The sequence below is a fragment of the Heptranchias perlo genome, chromosome 16 (assembly GCF_035084215.1).
Source record: "Heptranchias perlo isolate sHepPer1 chromosome 16, sHepPer1.hap1, whole genome shotgun sequence".
Classification (NCBI taxonomy): Eukaryota; Metazoa; Chordata; class Chondrichthyes; order Hexanchiformes; family Hexanchidae; genus Heptranchias; species Heptranchias perlo.
The window spans coordinates 9,627,077-9,648,230 of record NC_090340.1 but is presented as its reverse complement, the minus strand read 5'-3'; the positions used below and the strand labels follow the sequence as shown (position 1 = coordinate 9,648,230).

The 21,154-nt window shown below is 44.2% G+C and overlaps 1 protein-coding gene across 2 annotated transcripts in view; it reads left to right on the top strand.

The window, feature by feature from the left end:
• Positions 1–21,154, top strand: part of st3gal2 (ST3 beta-galactoside alpha-2,3-sialyltransferase 2) — a 424,632-nt gene that overhangs the window by 358,480 nt on the left and 44,998 nt on the right. The window lies entirely within an intron of this gene.

Sequence of the window (21,154 nt, the reverse complement as noted above, 5' to 3'; positions counted from 1 at the left end):
TGGCAAGGCCAGCATTTATTGCCCATCCCTAATTGCCCTTGAGAAGGTGGTGGTGAGCCGCCTTCTTGAACCGCTGCAGTCCGTGTGATGAAGGTTCTCCCACAGTGCTGTAGGAAGGGAGTTCCAGGATCTTGACCCAGGGACAATGAAGGAACGGCGATATATTTCCAAGTCAGGATGGTGTGTGACTTGGAGGGGAACGTGCAGGTGGTGTTGTTCCCATGCGCCTCCTGCCCTTGTCCTTCTAGGTGGTAGAGGTCGCAGGTTTGGGAGGTGCTGTCAAAGAAACCTTGGCAAGTTGTGGATGGTACACACTGCAGCCACGGTACGGCGGTGGTGAAGGGAGTGAATGTTTAGGGAGGTGGATGGGGTGCCAATCAAGCGGGCTGCTTTGTCCTGGATGCTGTCGAGCTTCTTGAGTGTTGTTGGAGCTGCAGTCATCCAGGAAAGTGGAGAGTATTCCATCACACTGCTGACATGTGCCTTGTAGATGGTGGAAAAACTTTGGGGAGTCAGGAGTTGAGTCACTCGCTGCAGAATACCCAGCCTCTGACCTGCTCTTGTAGCCACAATATTTATGTGGCTGGTCCAGTTAAGTTTCTGGTCAATGGTGACCCCCAGGATGTTGATGGTGGGGGATTCAGCGATGGTAACGCCGTTGAATGTTAAGGGAGGTGGTTAGACTCTCTCTTGTTGGTGATGGTCATTGCCTGGCACTGTGTGGCGCGAATGTTACTTGCCACTTATCAGCCCAAGCCTGGATGTTGTCCAGATCTTGCTGCATGCAGGCTCGGACTGCTTCATTATCTGAGGGGTTGCGAATGGAAGTTGAACACTGCAATTATCAGCGAACATTCCCATTTCTGACCTTATGATGGAGGGAAGGTCATTGATGAAGCAGCTGAAGATGATTGGGGCTAGGACACTGCCCTGGGGAACTCCTGCAGCGATGTTCTGGGACTGAGATGATTGGCCTCCAACAACCACTACCAACTTCCTTTGTGTTAGGTATGATTCCAGCCACTGGAGATTTTCCCCCTGATTCCCATTGACTTCAATTTTACTCGGGCTCCTTGATGCCACACTTGGTCAAATGCTGCTTTGAAATCAAGGGCAGTCACTCTCACCTCTGGAATTCAGCTCTTTTGTCCATGTTTGAACCAAGGCTGTAATGAGACCGTGAGCCGAGTGGTCCTGGCGGAACCCAAACTGAGCATCGGTGAGCAGGTTATTGGTGAGTAAGTGCCGCTTGATAGCACTGTCGACGACACCTTCCATCACTTTGCTGATGATTGAGAGTAGACTGATGGGGTGATAATTGGCCAGATTGATTTGTCTTGCTTTTTGTGGATTGGATGTGCCTGGGCAATTTTCCACTTTGTCGGGTAGATGCCAGTGTTGTAGCTGTACTGGAACAGTTTGGCTAGAGGAGCGGCTAGTTCTGGAGCACAAGTCTTCAGCCATACAGCCGGGATGTTGTCGGGGCCCATAGCCTTTGCTGTATCCGGTGCACTCAGCCGTTTCTTGATATCACGTGGCGTGAATTGAATTGGCTGAAGACTGGCTTCTGTGATGTTGAGGATCTCAGGAGGAGGACGAGATGGATCATCTACTCAGCACTTCTGGCTGAAGATGGTTGCAAACACTTCAGCCTTTTCTTTTGCTGGGCTGTGCCATCATTGAGGATGGGGATGTTCACGGAGCCTCCTCCTCCCGTTAGTTGTTTAATTGTCCACCACAATTCACGACTGGATGTGGCAAGACTGCAGAGCTTTGATCTGATCCGTTGGTTGTGGAATCGCTTAGCTCTGTCGATAGCATGCTGCTTCCGCTGTTTAGCATGCATGTAGTCCTGAGTTGTAGCTTCACCAGGTTGGCACCTCATTTTTAGGTACGCCTGGTGCTGCTCCTGGCATGCTCTTCTACACTCCTCATTGAACCAGGGTTGATCCCCTGGCTTGTTGGTAATGGTAGAGTGAGGAATATGCCGGGCCATGAGGTTACAGATGGTGTTGGAATACAATTCTGCTGCTGCTAATGGCCCACAGAGCCTCATGGATGCCCAGTTTTGAGCTGCTAGATCTGATCTGAATCTACCCCATTTAGCACAGTGGTAGTGTCTCACAACACGATGGATGGTGTCTTCAGTGCGAAGACGGGACTTCGCCTGGACAAGGACTGTTCAGTGGTCACTCCTACCAATAATGTCGTGGACAGATACATCTTCGACAGATAGATTAGTGAGGATGAGGTCAAGTAGGTTTTTCCCTCGTGTTGATTCTCTCTCCACCTGCCGCAGGCCCAGTCTGGCAGCTATGTCCTTCAGGGCTCGGTAAGTAGTAGTGCTACCGAGCCACTCTTGGTGATGGACATTGAAGTCCCCCACCCAGAGTACATTCTGTGCTCTTGCTACCCTCAGTGCTTCCTCCAAGTGGTGCTCAACATGGAGGAGGACTGATTCATCAGCTGAGGGAGGGCAGCAGGTGGTAATCAGCAGGAGGTTTCCTTGCCCATGTTTGACCTGATGCCATGAGATTTCATGGGGTCCGGAGTCAATGTTGAGGACTCCCAGGGCCACTCCCTCCTGACTGTATATCACTGTACTGCACCTGTGGTGGGTCTGTCCTGCCGGTGGGACAGGACATACCCAGGGATGGTGATGGAGGAGTCTGGGACATTGGCTGAAAGGTATGATTCTGTGAGTATGGCTTTGTCAGGCTATTGCTTGACTAGTCTGTGGGACAGCTCTCCCAATTTTGGCGCAAGTCCCCAGATGTTAGTGAGGAGGACTTTGCAGGGTTGACTGGGCTTGGTTTGCCTTTGTCGTGTCCAGTGCCTAGAGTTCCGATACTGAGTAATCCGTATGGTTTTATTGTTATGTTCTTATGTTATGTCATATTGTGGTGGGATTGTACAACTGAGTGGCTTGCTAGGCCATTTCGGAGAGCAATTAAGAATTAACCACATTGCTGTGGGTCTGGAGTCACATATAGGCCAGACCGGGTCAGGATGGCAGATTTCCTTCCCTAAAGGACGTTAGTGAACCAGGTGGGTTTTTACAACAATCTGGTAGTTTCATGGTCACCATTACTGATACTAGCTTTTTATTTTAATTAACTGAATTTAAATTCCCCAGGGGCTATTTTAGGTGCTATCGTTCATTGTAAGATTTGAATATAATTTTGTCTGATTATCTGAGTTCAATGACAATTAGTGGGTGAAAAGTAAGTGTTTGCTTTAGTTCAGGAGTTATTTCTGAGTTTGGGTATCAGGCAGAACAAGACAGGCTGCTTGATTCCATATGTGTGGGCTGCATTATGCACATCCCGTTACATTTAACAGAGTTACCCTGGTACTGGAAGCGATATGAGAGCACAGAAATGGGTGGAATTTGCCATTCAGAAACTGATTTTTTTCCAACATATTAGACTTTTTTTGTATCTTTTAATACATCCTTCATAAGCTTTTCTCCTCGTATTAATGTCTCACACTGTACTTGTAGCATACTGCTGGACTTTTGTGCTTTGTTTCTATTTAATTGCAAATACATTAGGGGGAAAGTTCTGTGAGACACCACACTGCCAAAAGGCCTCGTATGCAGCCAGTGGGGATCACAAAATTTCAGGCTTGAAATCAATGGATGGAAAATTGCAGGCAGTGTGTGCGTATGATTGTTTTCAACCCTGCCTGCTGTGTGCGAGTCCCTACTGGCAGTGTGAGGACCTGCAAAATCTACTCTTAATTGTCTTAGCCTATAAAATCAGATTAGTTTAATATCCACCAGTCCAAAGTGAGATTTGTATAGCAGTGCAAGACCATGTTTAATGCAGTAAGCAAGTAGGGCATTTTGTTAATCCTTTGGTCATGCAACTCTACAAAAGACAGATCAATGATAAAAATACAGTCGCAGGGAGCACGGTTCACTTACAGGAGCTGCTGTGAAACTGCTGACAGAAAATGGTTCTGTAAAAAAACAAAATTGTAACAGCTCATTGAAGTGAGACAGTCCAAATAGTGCTGAAAAAAAATAGACAGCTGTACCAAAGAAAGACTTTTTAAGCAGTTAGTTTAACCTGTTGAAAGGAGAGCAGATCCAAAGCCATTGCACCACCAACCAAGCAGTCCTTCATAATTAACTACTTTGCTAAGCGAATCTTTTCACCAATGTCTGGGGGGTGCTTAGGAGCATACTGAAAATAGGTCATTAAGAAAATGTCACATGAATAAATACATAGATATATAAAGAGAGATACCCATTCACACAGTCACCTAGTTTGGAGTTTGTTACAAGGATTCAAATAAAAGTTGAAACCTTGACCCCCAAATTTTGTATTTATCTAACAATGTAGTCCTACCTATCTGTTCTGCCTTCCAAATGTTTTATACTAGGAAGAGGTTTGAGATCATTGGAATTCTATACCTTGAGAGAGAATGTGAAATGGTTTGGCTCACTTGACACCAATACAATTTGTTACCAATACAATAGTAATTCATTGGAAAAGGGTTGATCTATTGGAATTGTGTAAATAGGAGTGAACAGGTAGGTGTTTGTTCCATTGGATTTCTAAACAATGTGAATGAATGAGAAGGGATTTGATTCATTACTATGGGAGTGAATGGGAAAAGGATAAGTTTATTAGAATTCTATAAGTAAGAGTGAATGGGTAGGTATTTGGTCCAGTGGAATTTTACATAATGGAATTAGTATGTTTACCATCTCTCATACCTCACCATTGACAGTGAAACCAGTCTGATGTATGTGCTAAGACAAGATTAAAGGATGGCACTTGGCAATTCTAACGCCTGTGCAATGTGCCTCTATCTCTCTTCCTCACACATGCACACTGTAGCAGATGGAGAATATTTATCAAATTCATTACGCCTATGACTGGAGGGGAAATTCTAGTCTTTTGTTGGAATTCAATGCTGAGAACATATTGTTTGAGATAAGAATGATAAATAGATGGAAAACTGTGGGCTGCACACCCATGATTTTCCAATGAGTACTGTTAGTGGGTAAAATTTCTCACTGATTTACTTGGGAAATCTAAGCCCATAGCTATCTGCAGATGCATTCCAATTTTTAAAAATGATATTAATATTTTTGGATAAGCTTTTTGTTCTGCCTTTCTCCCTCCCTAATTTTCTCCTTTGCTGAAATCAGTGACTGATATTTTCCACTTCAGTTCTGCGGCACGTGGCAGGAGGTCAAATTGGGACATTTGGCATCCCCAGTCCACGATTTCGCGACCAATTTCCTGCCATGCACGCTGCACAGTAGAAGGGAGATTTTCCTGGGTCTGTGCCAGGACGCACAGGATCACCTGAGTGCAGCAAATATTGTAAAATTGGGCTGATCAGAGCACTCATCTGTAAAAGAACCTGCCTAAATTTCCTCCATCAATGGGTTACAGGCATGCACTCCAACTGGCCCAATTTTCCGATTTTCGCTCTGTCCATGTGATCCAGTGCATGCAGACTCAGGAAAATCTCCCCTAGGGAGAGCTGAAGTGGAATATTCCAGCCAATGACTACTGCTGGGGGTATAGAGGCCGTTGCATTCCAGTACCTCTACTAAGCATCCATTCTACAGGGTGATGAGTGTCATTGAGCTAATAGTCCTGGGTAGGGGCAGCACAGTCGAGCCCAATGCTAGTTATTCTTGCCTGCCCACTTTCCAGTAGAAGTCACTTGACAATTCTTTTTCCTTGCTTTGCCCAGGGACGCTGACCAATTGACTTGCAAGCTTTCATTCCTTTTTTTAGTTTTGTTTAATAGCATTAGGACTATGGGACACAGGTTTAAACTGGTACAAGGCAAATCTAGGACTGGTGTCAGGCAACTCTTCTTCACACAAAGGGTTTGATTTGAATTTTGGATGACTGACCAGGGGACTGCACCAGCGGTTGTGCCGGTCGCAGGAGGAGGTCCCGGGGATGGCAGCGGCCCAGATTACTTTTGTGGGGCCTGGAGGAGGACTCCTGCTGCTCCTGGCCACACAAAAATATCAAACTTACCTTGGCTGGGCCTCTTCTCCTTTATCATCGGAGCGTGCACGACGCACACCCTGCCCATTTCCAATCTAAAATGGCCCCAATTTGCATATTGAAGTAGGCCTACCGGCTGAAATCGGCAGGTGCTTTGAGAACCCAGCGCTGGGCCCCTTTGAAAATGGCAGCAGCCGCATCGTCCGGGTTATCGGGGCGATAAGGCTACTGGTTCTATTTCGAGGATGTTACTGCCCCATTAACGCCAGGCAATACACAAAGAGTGTTCAACGTTCGGAGTGCACTTCTGGGTAGGGTTGTGGAGATAAGAACCCTGGACTCATTTCAGGAACAGTTGGATGCCACGATGGACGGGTGATGTGACTTTTCTTGAGGGATAATCCAAGGCCACATAGTTTTTTTTCATCTGTATCTATCTTGTAATATGCACTTCCCCTCCATGCTAAAACCCCCTCCTCATCCACCACCATCTACCCTACAGCATGTTATTGTTCAACTGTATTGGTATGTGAAATATACAATCTATATTAATGCTCTCTGAAAATTAATCAGTCTAAAAAACCTCTAGTCTCTGCTGCTGTGCTTAATCCCTAAACACGATATGCTCTATACTCTCCCTTTAAAAAAAAAACCATCGAATGAACGTGTCAGCAGCCTGCAGTCTCTGGTTGCTGCAACAATCATAAGTTACAGTATCAACGAGGACGCAGGGAGAAACCGAATTTGATTTGAAGGTTGAAAGCTTGCTAAAATAGAGATTTAATTCCCCCAGCACTGGCAAGGCTTGAAACATGATCAGAATCTAACAGGAGCATGAATCTTATTGAGTTTCCTCTCCACACACAGCACCAAGAAGAATATGTATTTTTCTATTTTTGGAGACATTGCAAAATGGGAATCAGTCCCAGTCTTCAAAAATGTGGTTCTGCTTAGTGAGCATGAAACTGGTACAACTCCTTGCTCAGACTGTGTAAAAACAGACAATTTTCACTGGCTGGCTTTGTAAGTTTGAAATACAAGCTCCCTTTACATTTAAATACAAGGAATTTGTAGGATAAAGCTCAAAAATCTGCCTGGCATGGAATTGAAGGAATTCTGTCCTTTGATGCCTATCTCGCATAGGGTTGCAACCAACCCAGGGGTGTGTTTTACTCTGAGTAATTTTATTAAGGTGTCATAATAAACCTTTCATTTTGCACTCAGTGGAAGCTATCCACCTAGCCTTTTATAAGAATTACATGCTTGGATTAATATAATGCCCTATCACATCGCTGAAGCAGGTCAAAGTTCTTTACACTATGAATTTCTTTTATTTCAAGGGTGATGGCCATTGTTAGGACAACCATTCTGACAGTAACAGTCCACAAACAGCAAGGAGATGAGATGAATTATATAGTGCCACGTAAGAGGTTGTTACACAAGATTAGGGCTCATGGGATTGGGGGTCATATATATTAGCATGGATTGAGGATTGGTAAACGGACAGAAAACAGAAGGAATAAACAGATAATTTTCAGGTTGGCAGGTTGTAACTAGTGGGGTGCTGCAGGGATCAGTGCTTGGGCCTCAGCAATTTACAATCTATATTAATGACTTAAATGAAGGGACCAAGTGTAATGTGTCCAAGTTTGCTGACAACACAAAGCTAGGTGGGAAAGTAAGCTGTGAGGAAGATGCAAAGAGTCTGCAAAGGGATATCGACAGGTTAAGTGAGTGGGCAAGAAGGTGGCAGATGGAGTAGTATGTGGGGAAATGTGAGGTTATTCACTTTGGTAGGAAAATATAGAAAAACAGAATATTTTTTTAAATGTTGAGAAACTATCGTTGTAAATGTTGATGTTCAGAGGGATTTGGCTGTCCTTGTACACAAAACACAAAAGTTAACATGCAGGTACAGCAAGCAATTAGGAATGCAATGGTATGTTGGCCTTTAGTGCTAGGGGTTTGGAGTACAAGAGTAAGGAAGTCTTGCTGTAATTGTACAGGGCTTTGATGAGACCACACCTGGAGTACCGTGTAGTTTTGGTCTCCTTACCGAAGGAAGGATATACTTGCCTTAGAGGCGGTGCAACGAAGGTTCACTAGATTGATTCCTAGGATGAGAGGGTTGTCCTATGAGGAGAGATGTAGTAGAATGGGCCTATACTCTCTGGAGTTTAGAAGAATGAGAGGTGATCTCATTGAAACATATACGATTCTAAGAGGGCTTGACAGGATATATCCCCAGGCTGGAGAGTCTAGAACTAGAGGACACAGTCTCAGAATAAGGGGTCAGACATTTAGGACTGAGATGAGGAAAAATTTCTTCACTCGGGGTTGTGAATATTTGGAATTCTCTATCCCAGAGGGCTGTGGATGCTGAGTCATTGAGTATATTCAAGACTGAGATCAATAGATTTTTGGCTCCAAGGGAATCAAGGGATATGGGATTAGACGGGAAAGTGGAGTTGAGGTCGAAGATCAACCATGATCTTATTGAATGGTGGAGCAGGCTTGAGGGGGCTTGTATGGCCTACTGCTGCTCTTATTTATGTTCTTATATCGGTCTTTGAACTGTGAGATGTTCTTACACTGAAGCATTGGAAGGTCCATAGATCAAAGGAATTTAGGAAAACTAAGTTTGGAGCCAGGGACAAAGTATGAAAAGTGACACTGTCCCCAGTCTCCATTATGTAAACAAGTCTGCTTCCCCTCTTTCGTAAAGTGGTATCCTAATTATTTTTTGTTCATTTTTGGGTTGTGGCAAGGCTACATTTATTGCCCATCCCCAGATTCCATGAGAAGGCCTTTTCCTGGACCCACTGCAGTCCTTATAGTAATGGCAGAGAATTCCAAGATTTTGACCCAGCAACATACGTCCAAATCAGATTGGTGTGAGACTTGGAGGTAATGGTGTTCCCACAACATTGCTGCAATTGTCCCCCTCAGTAGTAGAGGTCACAAGGGAGGGAGATCCTGTTGAAGTAACCTTGGTGAGTTCTGCAGTGCATCCTGTAGATAGTACATTCTTCAGGCACTGTTAACCAGTGGTGGAACGGGTGGATTTTAAGTCCAGTGGCAGGGGCACTGATCAAGTGAACTCCTTTCTGGATGATCTTGAGTGTTATTGTGGCAGGACACATTCAAGCAATTGGTGAGTCCTGGCTTGAGCATTGTGGATGATGGAGAGGGTCTGAGGGGTCAGGTGGTGATCTGCTTGTTTGAGCACCAAGGCTCTGCCCTGTCCTTCTAGCCGCTGTGTTGATATCTCTGGTCCAAATAGGCTTCTTATCTGTGGTGACCCCACAATGTTGCTGATAGGGGATTCGGCGATAGTGGTGTTATAGAAGGTCAGGGGAGGTGGTTGGGTTTTCTCTTATTGGAAATTATTACCTGGCATTTGTGGCACAAATGTGACGTGCCACTTGTCAGATTAAGTCTGGGTTGTTATTCAAGTCCTGCTGTAGACTGGCATGGGCTGCTTCATCACTGGGGGAGTTGTGAATGGAGCCGAACACTGTGGAATCATCAGCAAGCAGCCCCACTCCTGGAGAGAAAGTCATTAATGAAACAACTGCAGATGGTTGGGCTGAGTGTGCTGCCTCGAGGAGCTCCTGCAGTGATGTTCTGGGGCTGCACAGATTGATCTTGGACAACCACAACCATCTTCCTTTATGTCATATGCCTCCAGCCACTGGATGGTTTTCTCTTTGACCCCCACTGATGTCAGTTTTGCTAGGACTCCTTGGTGCCATATTTGGTTGAATATTGCAGGGAAAGTGAAAGCAGCATTTTTTTTAAAAGAAGGTAACCAGGCTAATTAAAATTATAAACAAGGATCCATTACTGATAACATTTTGATATCAATTATCTATTCAACACCTTCAAGAACTAATTCCCTGCTATCCCAGACAGACATTTTGCTTTGAAATGCTTTCAATTTGATAGGATACAGTTATAATGGAGGAATGAATGGTTTCCCATTGAAACGGGCATTAATCCTCAACCATTAGAAAAAGGTTTTTTTTGCCTGCCCTGATGGCTCAACAACAACTTGCATTTATATAGCGCCTTTTTAACACAGTAAATTGTTAGTAAATGGCTCAGTAGGTAAGTGCACCACCCAGAATAGCACCAAGCCAAACAGCACATGAAATGACCAGTACGTTCCCTGTATCTTTGTTGATCCTAGACAAGGCAGTAATTAGGGGACACTGCTCCAAGCTTTGGTGGGGGGGGGTGGGGGGGGGAGGAATTTGGTCAGGGTTCCCACTCCCAGGGCTCGATTTTAAACGTAAATTGTGGGTGCGTTGGGGGCGGGGTGGCTGCGAAAAGTGCACAATTGCAGAGTGGGTTCGGAAGCCGGCTCCAACCCACCAACTTCCGAGTTCCCCACAGACGCACCTGTGTGTGCGCGGGTGTCCCAAATCCGGAAGTCCCACTGGCGGGATGATAGTTAGAGAACCAAATGTACCTCATTGAGGTACTTAAGGCACTTTACTTGTGACATATTCGGTTGTTAGGACAATTTTTTTTTCAACTTACCTGGGCGGCTTTCCCACGGCTTCTGATTCACGCCTGGTGAAACCAGACATGAAGGGCCGGATCAGGCAAAAAGAAACAAAATAAATTAAATAACAAATTGCGTAAAGTTAAAACACAAAATCAACCCACCTTTCCGCCCTGCTCTGATGTCTCTGATCTTCCCCCCACCCCGCCACCTCCGATCTACCGCCGGATGACGTCTCTCTCTCTCTCTCTTCTTCCCCCCCTCACCCCCTCCCCCCGCCTCGGGTTGCAGCTCCTGTTGGCAGCCAGCCTGTCAATCACGTCGGAAATGGTAAGTTTTTTTTATATTCGGGTTTGCCACGCGCGCCTTCACCTTCAACCCCCCCACCACCCACTGCCATCATTTCAAAATTGAGCCCCAGTCTCTGTCCAGTGACTTCTGCTAAAAAGTACATGTGTGGATATTATCTGAGGACAGGATCACAATGGGCAGTGATGCCTCCCAAACAGCATCTCGCTCACTAGACTAGAGATGAAGAATGGACACATGGGGCAAGGTACTGGATTGCTGCCAGCGCCTGTACAACCCCAGCAAGACTCAGAGCCGAAAATCAGAAGAAGAAAAAGGTCAGTTTTTAAATATATGCCCTCATCTGGCTCATTGGATATTTAAAAGCAGGTTCTCTTCCTGCTCCGTTTTCATTCCACAACGAGGGAGAAAAACATCTCCGCTAATGCAGCTCTTTATCATAGTAGGTACAGCACAGGAGGAGGCCATTCAGCCCATCGTGCCTGTGCCGGCTCTTTGAAAGAACCATCAAATTAGTCCCATTCCCCTGCTCTTTCCCCATAGCCCAGTAAATTTTTCCCCTTCAAGTATTTATCCAATTCCCTTTTGAAAGTTACTATTGAATCTGCTTCCACCACCCTTTCAGGCAGTGCATTCCAGATCATTACAACTCGCAGTGTAAAAAAAAAGTTTCCTCATGTCGCCTCTGGCTCTTTTGCCGATCACCTTAAATCTGTGTCCTCTGGTTACCGAGCCTTCTGCCACTGGAAACAGTTTCTCCTTATTTACTCTGTCAAAACCATTCATGATTTTGAACACTTCTATCAAATCTCCCTTTTACCTTCTCTGTTCTAAGAACAACTCCAGTCTCTCCACATAACTGAAGTCCCTCATCCCTGGTACCATTCTAGTAAATCTCTTCTGCACACCACACGAACTGCAGCGGTTCAAGAAGGCAGCTCACCACCACCTTTTCAAGGGCAATTAGGGATGGGCAATAAATGCTGGCCTTGTCAGCGATGCCCACAACCCGAGAATGAATTAAAAAAACCCTCTAAGGCCTTGACATCATTCCTAAAGTGTGGTGCCCAGAATTGAATACAATACTCCAGCTGAGGCCTAACCAGTGTTTTATAAAAGTTTAGCAAAACTTCATTCCTTTTGTACTCTATGCCTCTATTAATAAATCTCAGGATCCCATATGCTTTTTTTAACAGCCTTCTCAACTTGTCCTGTCACCTTCAAAGATTTGTGTATGTGAACCTTTTGAGTTTTGTAGCCATTACATTGAACCAGTTACAATTTTGTTAAAACTCTAGATTTCAGGCGTGAGTTTAAACCTCACTTATTAATTCTGGTGCAATCCTGAATTCTGAGCTTCCTGAAATTCTTGTGTTTTTTATGACAATCTTCTGAAGTCAATTTGGTTCAATATCCTTCCATGCTGGTAAATTACATGTCACCATCTAATACCTGACGATTGCTTCAAGTAACAAACCTGTTAATCCTTCAATTGCTGTAATTAACAGAGGCTGTACTCTAATTCTTATCTATTAGTTTTCAGTCACGTTCCACTAACGTTGTGACACATGCAGGAAAGTGAGTTTTCATTTGCTTCAGCTTAGCGAGGAAGATGTGACAACCATTTTTTGAAACTTGTCTCCTTCAGCTGTCTTTAGATTCTCCCTCATTAATCTCTTATTTCTTCAAACTCTTGGCATTTAAGAGGGGCAATCTAATCCTAATGGCTCTGTAAGTAAATGCACCACCAGGTGTGGCACTGAAGTTGGAGGCTCCAGGTTCAGTTATCAATGCTGAAAATGCTCACTTGAACAAGGAACTCGAAGGTCTCTGGATCCATCCGTCATCAACATTTCAGGAGAGGATGGGAGAGTGGTCCGGGGATTGATTTTTTTTTCCAATCTTTCTTCCTTTTCTCTCTGGGGGCATTGATTCTTGTTCTCTGTGCCTCGGATGCCCATTCTGTATGCGGGCGCCTAAGCAGTGAGGGTCAGCTAGCGATTCGACGTGGGAAGTTATTAAACCAAAGTCCTCAACCAATGTTCAGACCTGCTCTTTCCAGAAGTATTAAATCGAGAGCAGGAGCCTTGACTGATTTTTCCTTCCCAGTCCAAGGACATTGAGGTTAATTGTAGCATCTCTACGGCTGCCCCACCTGATATCAGAAAACACAGCACCAACTAGGGATGGAACCTGGGACTTTCTGGTCTGTACACCTCAGTATCACGTGACGTACTGCATTTTTCCCATATCTAATCAGGGAACTCAAAATTGGCTTTTACAATCTAAACGAAACCTAGCCCTTATAAAATATAATAATGGAACTGTCAAGCTACCCTGGTCCAGCTGTTGGTCAGAGACCTGCAGCTATTTCAGAATCACCATAGTGTCTGCAACAATCTCTGAAGGCTTGTGTCACTGTCCTTAATGGGTGGGAGCGCAAGAGATGGGGTTGGCTACTCTAAAATTGGAAGTATCTTTGTAAGTCAAAGTATTTGATGCACTGCTACTTTCCCAGGCATCACAAACTCTCCAGGTATTTGAAAGAAATTATTTCTTAACAATATACTGCATGAGGGTGTGCAGAAACAACAGTCTCTTTTTTTAACCCCATTTTGCTCCCCTTTCTTGTTTCCCTGGCTATATATCTTCTTCATTTGTGAGGTCAGACAGGTGATTTGCCCTTATTGCTCGGCCATGTCCCCACTCTTGGGCCAACTACTAGGTCGGGTGATGACTCATGTCTAATTGTCTTGGCCTCCACTTGATAACTCTCGGTTCAATGCAGCTGAGATTAGCAGATCAGCACAGTGGTGGCACCTGTGCATTCTGTGTTTTTTTTTTATTCGTTCACGGGATGTGGGCGTCGCTGGCAATGCCGGCATTTATCATGTACAAACATGACTATTCTTAATTCTCCACAAATATCTTAAGGCCCCATTGAGCCCTCAATAATAATCAATCAAGATGTATGAAAACCAACCGTTTCCCCACAAAAAAAGGCACCATTCTCAATCACTTAACATGTCAACCTACTGCGGGAAGATTTGAGTATGGTTACAACGGACATTTCATCTTATGCCATCCTGGAGTAGCAACAAAGGTGCACCTCATGCTTCAGTCATCTCGTGGTTACTTATATCGGCATATAACCTGCTTCATTGTTCGGGTGCCAACACTGGTTGGGCGTATTTAAGGTTTAATCACGTGAACGCCCTCCACCAAATGCCCCATCCACACCCTCCCACCATTGGCCGCCCGACATATCAATCCTCACGGTGCACCATCTTTCCACACCAATTGGAAAGTGAGCAAACTCTTACCTGATTGAATGATTCTTGCTTTAATCAAACAGCCTTTTTTAATCCACCTCCAATATTTTTTATAATTAATAATCAAAAGTGTTCAAAGAAGATGGAGAAAAAAAAACTTTTTTTTAATGCCAATGATTTTTCTCCCGGGTTACTCGCAGCAGTGTGCTCGAGATTAATCTTTAATTCCTGGAAACTCCAGGACCGTCCTGGAGGGGTTGTCAACCTTATTCAGTGTTCATTTGAGCACAGACAGGACTATACGCAGGTTATATGCCGATATAAGTAACCACGAGATAATAATCCTGGCCCAACCCTGTTTTTGTTTAATCTTGGGTTCTTGCTGCATTATGCACTGTTTCCAGAATACAAAAGCAGCTAGGCAATCAGCCGACTGATTTTAAACTGGATAGTCCAAGTTCATAGTTATCTGCCCAATAGTTGTGATGCTTGAAGCTTTTAAAAAGGGACCTGAGCATACACAAAATTTAAATGCTGTATGCAAAAATAAGGGCAATCCACTTGTAACTGCACAAATAAAAAGGACCCATTTTATGTTTGTTTATGTGTAAAAGGAATGTTTTGAATATGTGCAACCAGCCCTTATTTTGTGCATATAGTCATAGAACTATAAAAGTTTACAGCACAGAAAGAAGCCACTCAGCTTGTGCTGGCTTTTTGTTAGAGCAATCCAAAACTAATCCCACTGCCCCACTCTATCTCCATTCACCCTAACAAACTCCTTCATAATTTTGAAAACCTCTATTAAATCTCTTCTCAGCCTCTTCTACTCCATGATGTGGAGATGCCGGTGATGGACTGGGGTGGACAAATGTAAGGAATCTTACAACACCAGGTTATAGTCCAACAAATTTATTTTAAAATCACAAGCTTTCGGAGATTATCTCCTTCGTCAGATGATTGAATGAAAAGGTTCTCAAATCGCATATCTTATACGATGTTGGGACAGCATCACACCAATCAAAAGGTGTCGTTGTTATTCAAACAGGCCAGTCACGGAGAACAGCACGTCCCAGTACACTCGATATACATTGTGTCTTTTACACAGGCAGGCAGAAAGAAACTTAAAATGGCAGAGAGAGAGAGAGAGAGAATTTTAAAAAACATATAAATTTTTTCCCCCTTTTTGCTGGTGGGGTTACGTGTAGCGTGACATGAACCCAAGATCCCGGTTGAGGCCGTCCTCATGGGTGCGGAACTTGGCTATCAACTTCTGCTCGACGATTTTGCGTTGTCGTGTGTCTCGAAGGCCGCCTTGGAGAACGCTTACCCGAAGATCGGTGGCTGAATGTCCTTGACTGCTAAAGTGTTCCCCGACTGGGAGGGAACCCTCCTGTTTGGCGATTGTTGCGCGGTGTCCGTTCATCCGTTGTCGCAGCGTCTGCATGGTCTCGCCAATGTACCATGCTCCGGGGCATCCTTTCCTGCAATGTATGAGGTAAACAACGTTGGCCGAGTCACAGGAGTATGAACCATGTACCTGGTGGGTGGTGTCCTCTCGTGTGATGGTGGTATCCGTGTCGATGATCTGGCATGTCTTGCAGAGGTTGCCGTGGCAGGGTTGTGTGGTGTACCCTTCGTCGTCCAGTACTTCCCTGGAGCGGAGAAACTACACCATGTTCTCCGCAGCCTTCAACATGTCATCGATGACGACGAACACCTCGCTAAGGCCATCCCCACGCCTCCACTGCTCGCCTTTAAACAGCCACCCAACCTCAAACAGACCATTGTTCGCAGCAAGTTACCCAGTTTTCAGGAGAACAGCGTCCACGACACCACACAACCCTGCCACGGCAACCTCTGCAAGACATGCCAGATCATCGACACGGATACCACCATCACACGAGAGGACACCACCCACCAGGTACATGGTTCATACTCCTGTGACTCGGCCAACGTTGTTTACCTCATACATTGCAGGAAAGGATGCCCCGGAGCATGGTACATTGGCGAGACCATGCAGACGCTGCGACAACGGATGAACGGACACCGCGCAACAATCGCCAAACAGGAGGGTTCCCTCCCAGTCGGGGAACACTTTAGCAGTCAAGGACATTCAGCCACCGATCTTCGGGTAAGCGTTCTCCAAGGCGGCCTTCGAGACACACGACAACGCAAAATCGTCGAGCAGAAGTTGATAGCCAAGTTCCGCACCCATGAGGACGGCCTCAACCGGGATCTTGGGTTCATGTCACGCTACACGTAACCCCACCAGCAAAAAGGGGGAAAAAATTTATATGTTTTTTAAAATTCTCTCTCTCTCTCTCTCTGCCATTTTAAGTTTCTTTCTGCCTGCCTGTGTAAAAGACACAATGTATATCGAGTGTACTGGGACGTGCTGTTCTCCGTGACTGGCCTGTTTGAATAACAACGACACCTTTTGATTGGTGTGATGCTGTCCCAACATCGTATAAGATATGCGATTTGAGAACCTTTTCATTCAATCATCTGACGAAGGAGATAATCTCCGAAAGCTTGTGATTTTAAAATAAATTTGTTGGACTATAACCTGGTGTTGTAAGATTCCTTACATTCTTCTACTCCAGTGGAAGTAGTCCCAGTATCTTAAGTCTCTCATAACCAAAACCCAGCCCTTTTTTGAATGTCTGCTTTTGGACTGTTGCAGTACTTCATAAATGCAACTTTGCAGCCAGCTGAGGAGAGATCTCACTGGTTTTCCTTGCACAATACCTTTGTAGCTTCGTCTCCTCATGGAGATTTGACTGAGATCAAACACTCACTGCATGGTGAGTTGCAGGTGTGAAGCTGCGTCCAAGTGTCCCATGCTGTAGCACAAAAAAGGGCTTTTGATGCTTCAACACTTCCAAAGAGCCCCATCTCAGGGCTTAAAAAGCTCATTCAACAGGACAGAGGGGCCTGGCCCTCAGACCACTGACCTTATAGAAAAACTACTCGAGTTAAATGCTTCCTAATCAATTTTTGTAACCTAAATAAAATTCAGTAAAATTTAATTTAAAACCACTTTTCAGATTGGTTCTTTCTATTGTGACAGAACAGTTATGCAAAACTGGCCTGAACTTTCATTTCTCATTATGTTTTACATAGGAACATAGGAACAGGAGTAGGCCATTCAGCCCCTCGTGCCTGCTCCGCCATTTGATTAGATCATGGCTGATCTTCAGATTTTCTCTCCACCCCCACTCCATATACCTGCCTTTGGCCCATATCCCTTAATACCTTTGGTTGCCAAAAAGCTATCTTATCTCAGATTTAAATTTAGCAATTGAGTTAGTATCAATTGCCATTTGAAGAAGAGAGTTCCAAACTTCTACCACCCTTTGTGTGTAGAAATGTTTTCTAATCTTGCTCCTGAAAGGTCTGGCTCTAATTTTTAGACTGTGCCCCCTACTCCTAAAATCCCCAATCAGCGGAAATAGTTTCTCTCTATCCACCCTTTCCGTTCCCCTTAATATCTTATAAACTTCGATCAGATCACCCTTTAACCTTCTAAACTCCAGAGAATACAACCCCAATTTGTGTAATCTCTCCTTGTAAATTTTCTTTGTGGGTTGGGGGTGGGGGGTGGGGGGTGCCTGGAGACCGGAGACCGGTTCACTTGCTATCTGACACCTGACAGTATTTCCCAGGAGATAGTTTTGAAGTTTACCTCATTAGCTCCACGTGTGCTGTTGGGCGGCAATGCTGACAAGTTAGCATTCAGCCCCTCTGTTGTCTTAGCTAATGTTTCTGCATCAAATTTAATGAAACACTGAATAGCGGCAAGGCATGGCCCACTTCGCCGAGTACTTGAATAGCACTATATCTTTTTTCTTCAGCTTCTTCAGTTTTTCTCTCCACCCCCACTCATTTCCTGAAGAAGGCTTGCACAGTCCCTGAGACACAGTTCGAAGGGCACTGACAGTTCCCTGGGTTCACCCACGTGGCCTGCTTCATATGTGAGCATCACTGCCTACTTTGAGCCTGCCCTCACCTCCAGCCTTGGGGGTCACTGGATGGAAGTTGGAAACGAGAACGCTGGCTGATTATTCCCCATCCTCGCCCAATATTCTAAGTCCAATTGTAGCATTCCTATTGCTACACCATCAGCGATCAGCTAACTGTACACACAGCAGGGAAAGAACCTGGTACCTTCTAATCTGTACAGCTCACTACCTCACCGGATGCTTTTACCCACCAAGCCTAGGCAATATTCCTAGTTTTCACTGTCTCTTAAAAAAGGGAAGGGAACTCTTTTGGCAAGGACTGCAACCGGCAAGTACTTAACCTAAGATCAGTCCCAGTTACCCCCATTGTTCAAGCTATTTCAGCTCTGCTTACCTATTCACCAACATTTGAAGCAACGTCATTAGTGTTACTAGAATCTGTCATTAGGGACAGATTGTCTCAGCATTTGGACAAATATGAACTGATCAGAGAGAGCCAGTATGGATTTGTAATGGGTAAGTCATGTCTAACAAACCTAGTTGAATTTTTGGAGGAGGTAACTAATATGGTAGATATGGGAATGTCTATGGATGTTATTTATATGGACTTCCAGAAGGCATTCGACAAGGTTCTACAAAAATGAAAGTGCATGGAATTGGAGGCCACCTACTGGCTTGGATAGGGAATTGGTTAGGAGGAAACAGAGAGTAGGGATAATGGGTATGTACTCAAATTGGCAGGATGTGACTCGTGGTGTCCTCCAGCGATCTGTACTGTGGCTACAGCTTTTCACTATTTATAAATGATTTGGATGAAGGAATAGCGAGCTGTATATCTAAATTTGCTGACCACACTAAGTTAGGTGGCACAGTAAATTGTGTAGATGGGAGCAGAAAGTTCCAAAGGGACATTAATAGATTAAGTGAATGGGCAAAAAATATAACAGGTGAAGGTCAATGTAGGATAGTCATCCACTTTGGACCTAAGAAAGATAGATCAGAGTATTTTCTAAATGGCGAGAAGCTAGGAACTGTGGATCAGCAGAGAAATTTTAGGGGTCCAAGTACAGAAATCACTAAAAGCTAGTGGACAGGTACAAAAAATAATTTAAAACGCTAATGGAATGTTGGCCTTTATCTCAAGAGGCCTGGAATACAAAGGGGTGGAAGTTATGTTTCAGCTGTACAGAGCTCTGGTTAGACCCCATCTGGAGAATTGCATTCAGTTCTGGCCACTGCATCTCAGGAAAGATATAGTGGCCTTGGAGGGGGTACAGCGCAGATACACAAGAATGATACTGCGGCTAAAAGGGTTAAATTATGAGGATAAGTTGCATGGACCAGGCTTGTATTCCCTTGAATATGGAAGATTAAGGGGTGATCCAATTGAGGTGTTTAAGATGAATAAAGGATTTAATAAGGTAGATAGAGAAACTACTTCCTCTGCTGGGAGAGTCCAGAACAAGGCAGCATAACCTTGAAATTAGAGCTAGGCCGTTCAGGAGTGATGTCAGGAAGCACTTCTTCACACAAAGGGTGGTGGAAATCTGGAACTCTCTCCCCAAAAAGCTGTGGAGGCTGGGGGTCAACTGAAAATGTCAAAACTGAGATTGATGGATTTTTGTTGGACAAGGGTATTAAGGGGCTGAATGGCCTCCTCCTGTTCTTATGTTCCTAGTGTTGCAAAAATATTCATGCTGTTTTGCCTGTATAGTATCGCCTGTGCATGACATGAGAGATTGTGAATGGCATGCTGCTCTTCCAGAACTGAGTGATTGTTATTCCTCCCGTAACAGTGAAGTTTTGCCTTTGAATATTGCTGTATAAAGGCCCCCAACATCCCCCTACAGGAGGAGGCTGCTCCAATGGTTGTGCTAGGCACTTGCAGTGTTGTGAGAACCCATGTTTCACCATTGCATGGTGCAGTATTTTAATAAAGAAGGAAAGAACTGCATTTCTAGGCTATCATTTATGTCCTCAGAACGTCCCAAAGTGGTTTGCAGCCAATTAATTATTTTTGAAGAGTAGTCACTTATGTGGAGAAACGCAGCAGCCAGTTTTCCCATAAACAGCAAATGAGGTAAAAAGCCTGTTAATCTATTTTTAATGGTGTTGGTTGAGAGATGACTGTTGGTTAGGACACTAAGGGTACTTCCTACTCTTTGTTAAATAGTGCCTTGTGATATTTCTGCATCCACCTGAATAGGCAGACTCAGTTTAATGGCTCATTCAAAAACAGTGCAGCACTCCCTCAGTACTGCAGTGAAATGTCAGACTAGATTATGTGCTAAAGTCTCTGGAGTGGGGATTGAACCCACGACCTTTTGACCGAGGTTAGAATCCTACGACTGATCCCAAACTAAACACACTTCATCACCATAATTCTGACTGAATGTACCATATACACGTTTAAAGTAACAGAGACTTATTTTAAAGAATGAATAGAAATCTTCTCATTAAATGGCAGAACATGCTTAAGGGGCTGAATGGCCTACAGTTGTTCCTATGAAATCTGGAATTCAAAATCATGTGATATTGATAACAAATGCATGAAAGGCTCCAGTTAAATTCCTTAAACTGCTATTTTAACCAATGGGTTAAACACATCCATTAAATTACCAGGCAGAGATTTTGGACATGTGTTTAACAGGTTTGTTACTAAAATGTCACTCAGCATGATTTCAATTTTGTATCGTAAAAATAAAAATGTTAGACCTGCTGTGTATTTCTATCAGTTTCGGAAGGTAATATGCAGGGTAATGTTTGCACTGTGATTAATTCTAATTTAGGTTATCTACATGAATAAAAACATGTCATTTCTTGATTCAGACCTATTGTGCATTTTCTGTATATTTTTGTATTCAGGTTTTAAATTGCAGCAAAACCCGTTTAGGACTATCTTTTGATCGTATCAGGCACACACTACCTGGTATAACACCCACCCCCCATCCCCCGCCCCAGGAAAATAGATCCATGGTTCAGTTGATGCGACAAAAATATTTTGCAAACAACTAGAGAGATAAAGTTTGCATCACCACAAGATGAGCCTATGAGGCTTATAATTAATTGTAGCTCTGATAATCCTCCTGGCGATTACAGCAATCCATCTCA